Source organism: Arachis ipaensis, chromosome B6 (assembly GCF_059453495.1).
Source record: "Arachis ipaensis isolate K30076 ecotype BB chromosome B6, ASM5945349v1, whole genome shotgun sequence".
NCBI lineage: Eukaryota > Viridiplantae > Streptophyta > Magnoliopsida > Fabales > Fabaceae > Arachis > Arachis ipaensis.
Window position 1 is genome coordinate 91,665,409 of NC_142441.1, and position 4,883 is coordinate 91,670,291.

The window sequence follows — 4,883 nt, forward strand, 5'->3', positions numbered from 1 at the left end:
AATAACAGAAAGAAAAAGGAAGAGAAAAAGCCAAATGTGGCAAAGAAAATAAACAATAAGGCTAGGCACCAATAGCTTGGACCCTAGGACACATGCCTGTGGTGTTTTTGTATTAGGATATGCTTGGACAAGTAAGTTCTGAGGAGTCTTTTAAAACTTGGCCACTTAGATCAACTGATTTGGGATTGCCAACTGAAAGTCCACAATAAAGAGCAACCTAGCTACAAAACACTTAGTTATCCAAAGAGATGCTGGGCATCAATGATCCTAGGAAGAAAAGGGTGAGCCATGTGTCTGTGGTGAAGGAATGTTGAGCAAAAATTAAGCCAAAGGCTGCTGCAACATTTGTCACCAAGCCTTCAAAGAATGATAAGCTCTTTGAGCAAAACAAAGAAGGAAAAGTTAGCAAGGGAACAAGCCAAAGTAAAGCCTTATAGCAGCAAACTTAGTAAACCTTTGAGGAATCATCTCTTATGTAATAGCAAGCAATAAATGAACCACCATTGTCTGCATACAAACCCCATGGACTAAACTCAACTATATGCTCAATAAGGATGTGCACACTTCTCTGTTTCATGTCATTCTCTCTTATGTTTGATGCTTGCTTGGGGACAAGCAAGATTTAAGTTTGGTGTTGTGATGCCAAGGCATCTTAGCCTAGTTTTACTAGTCTTTTTCCTTTGTCTTTAATAGGTTTTATACACTTTCTTGAGTTACAAGTAAGCCATTTGGGTAAAAATTTATGTGTATTTAGATTCAATCAACCATGAGAAAATTGATGCATTTTCATGAGGTTTTGTGCTATAATTGCTTATATGTCAAGGATAAGAAGAAGTCTCATGATTTTAGCATAGCTTTGATGCATTTGTTGATTGATGACAGGTGACCAAAAGGCTTGGAGGAAGGTTGAAGAAAGGGGATGGCAGCAATTGACACTACAAGAAAAAGTAATATTTATAACAAAAAAAATTGTTACAAAAAATTGAAATTTTGAAACAAAAAGATTTTGTAACAAAAAAGGGGCCGTTGCAGTATGTCCCGTTACAAAAAGTTTTTGTAACAAAAAATGAAACTGTTACAATTCAAAATAATATTTTGTAACAAAATTTTCTAATACAAAAAACCAAAAGTCGTTACAAAAGTGATAACAAATTTTATCCAATGAGATGTTTTTCGTAACAATATAATTTTTCCTATCACAAAATTTTGTTATAAAATATAACTTGATTTTGTAAAATTTTTCATTCCTCTAGTTACAAAAGCACAAAATTTATTTTATAACAATTTTTTAATACAAATTACACACATAATTTGCCAAATTGTATTTTTTTAAATTAATTGATATATCGCTACAAAAAATTACAAAAATAGCGACCGATTTAGCAACCGATTTTTCTTGAAAATCGGTCGCTAAACCCTTATTCCATTTACATGAAGAGGAAAAAAAACCTATGTACATTCAGAATCCAAAGACGGAAATATATTTAAACAAGGACTCATAATATCACGAAGTCTACAAATACTATAACAAAACAAGATTCCTGTATTCTACTTTTCATTTTCACCCTTGGGGTTTAATTGGAGGCAAATAAACTCAATTGAACTGAGAAAGTTTATGATCACCAGAAGATGGTAAACCAAATTGCAAGGAACAACAGTAGCAAAGGCACGTTCAGAACCAAGACTCTGCAGTAGCATGAATAAGCAAAATTTTATAAGAATATGTCAAGTGAAGAAAGCAAACATAGAATAACTATGCTTTCTGTTTTAGTATCAATACCAAACAATTCCTCTAGCATATTTTCATTTAGCAAAAAGTACATTACTTATGCAATGCAAGCATGTTTATAAGTTATAACTTACTATAAAAGTCTAGCACCATCCCCTATAATCTCAAAGGATAGGAGTGGCATATTTAATTCAAGTATATAGATTCACTATGATTTTCACTAACTATAAAAGTCTAGCACCATCCGTCCACAATCTCAAAGAATAACTACTGTATATACCTAATTCTAAAACAGAACTAATTAAAATAATAGCACTTCCAAAACAATTTTTTTAAAGATAAAGATAAGTGCTCAAACAACCAACAAAATTATTACCAAAGATCTGTTTGGATTAGCATGATGCACTGGAGTTTAGTTTTGACAGTTGAATCTGAGCAGTCAAGTACAGACTCAAGTTCAGCTTTCTCTGGATGATCTAACAAAGGGAGTAAAGATCTCTGCTCTAACTTGCCTGATCAAAATATCAAGTAGAAATAAAACAACCTGCATTTCAAAGTAAATACCAAGATACCAGACACTTGAACCTTAATAAAAATAAAATAATAGTAACAATATTTCATTTGGCTTTAGCTCTTTTGTAACCTAAGAATTCAACTAATTAAATTTTCTCTAAGTACTAAAGCTAAAATCTTGATCAATAACTAAATTAGTTAAACCTTAACTTCAATTATTTATTTGGCTCAACTCCGATCCCTTTTCACACATTTCAACTTGGGAGAGTACCAAGCAAGTCAGCTAACGCATGAATTAATAAAAGTCAATACAGGTGTACCTTTGACAAAATAATGACATAGAAAAATAATATATGATAAGAAACTAATAAGGCAAGTTTGGAGCTCAAATTATGATAAGAAACTAATAGGAAAATAATATATGATAAGAAATTGGATCTGAAAAACCTGCAAATTTGGAGCTTGAATTAGGCTGGTTGGATGTGTTCAGATATAGAAAAATCTTAAATATTCAATAAAATCTTGTTAAAGTGTAGTTATTTTCAATCATGAATATGCTAGATTCAAAGAATAGTGTATTAGCATTTGGAAGACAACTTACACAAAATCTTCTGGTTTAGATATCCAATCTTGCAGTGGTCCAGTTAGATAGTGATGCCAAGGCATCTTAAGCTAGTTTCACTAGCATTTTTCTGTTAGTTTTAGTTGTTTTATGCATTTTCTTGAGCTTAAAGTAACCAAGAATGGTTAAATGAATAACAAAGCAATGAACCATCCAAACAGTATGATTTTGATGCAAATTCCATGAGTTTTAGTTATATTACTTGAATGCTATGACTGGAAGATTTCTCATGAAATTTTGCAAGACTTTGATGCAATTGTTTGGATGATTTCAGGGAAGAAGAGGCTAGGCAAGGAAGCAACAAAATCAATAAAGGAAGCTTGAATATCACATGTGGAGTTTAAGTTCAAGTTTAAGCCTAAACTGGAGCTTAAACGCCAGAATCATGAAGGCTAAGAAATGCTGAAACTGAAGTTTAACCTCCAGTTTAACCTTAAACTGGAGGTTAAACGCCAGAATGAGAATTCCACTCAGGAAGCATTTCCACGTTTAACCTCCAGTTTAACCTTAAACTGGAGGTTAAATGCCAGAAATGGGAAATGCACCAGGGAGCCATTTCCACGTTTAAGCTCCAGTTTAACCTTAAACTGGAGCTTAAACGTGTTCGACCAAGTTTTCTCCTCCAGGGTTGCTTTCTCCATTTCCACGTTTAAGCTCCAGTTTAACCTTAAACTGGAGCTTAAACGTGTTCGACCTCCAGGATGGCTTTCTCTATTTCCACGTTTAAGCTCCAGTTTAACCTTAAACTGGAGCTTAAACGTGCTCGACCTCCAGGGCTGCCTTTCCTATCTCCACGTTTAAGCTTCAGTTTAACCTTAAACTGAAGCTTAAACGTGTTCGACTACGTGACCCTCCAGGGCTGCCTTCTTCCATTTCCACGTTTAAGCTTCAGTTTAACCTTAAACTGAAGCTTAAACGTGCTTCCACAAAAGGCATCACTGGAAGTGTCTGGCGTTTAAGCTGCAGTTTAAGCTTAAACTGAAACTTAAACGCCACTATTAGAAAAGGTTTCTGGGCCAAAAATATTGCAGTTTAAGTTAGCATTTGAGCACAAACATTAACTTAAACTTACTCTGGTATGAAACCCAATTGAATATCATGGTTTATGGATTGGGCCTGAAGGATTGATGAGTCTGGAATTTCAATTTGTTGAGTCATGTGTCATTACTTGATTATCACTAAGTTGGCTCAATGAATGTTACAGAATTTGGATCAGCAGCCTCATCAAGATTATGGATCATAAACCCAAAGCAAAAGGAAAGCAGGGAGAGGCCTCAAAGCCCAAGAAACACAACAGAAGCTCAATGTAGAAAGTGTATAAATAGGATAGAATTTAAGTTAGTAAGGACTTTACTTTTGATTTTAGGAAAGTTTTCATACTTTTGTAATTGAATTCAGAGCTATGACTCACTAAACCCCCTTTCATTGGGTTAGGGAGCTCTATTGTAATTCAATGAATCAATAATAGTTTATCTTCTTCTTCAATCTTTTCTCTTGAATTTTGTTAGAAAGCTTCTCGATCTAATTCCATTGGGTAGTTGTCTTGGGAAAGAAACTACCCATAATTGGAATCCTTCGGAACCTTGGGAAAGGAATGGAGGATTCATGCTAGAGAAGCTTTCTCACAGTGAATTGGATTGGGGTTTGGATGGATATTGTGACATGTAATCCTACCAAATTGTGGTTCATGAAACTGTGTGGTATAATCAGTGATCGAGCATCATCTCTTCTTATGAACATTTAAACCAAGGGATTGGGAATTTGTTTGTTTTTAGAGAGAATTGGTGAGCCAAGGAATTGGGATCCAATCATATAAGATTGCCAAGCAAAATTCAATGAACGCATTGGTTGAGGAAGAGATAAACATGTTTTGATTCGGAGATCTCAATATCTCCTATAACCCAATGAATTCCCCATCTCCGATTTCCACTTTCTCTTTACATTCTGCAACTCAATTCATGCAATCACCCCCATTCCCTTTTAATTTCAGCAATTTAGCTTCTGCTCTTTAATTCATGC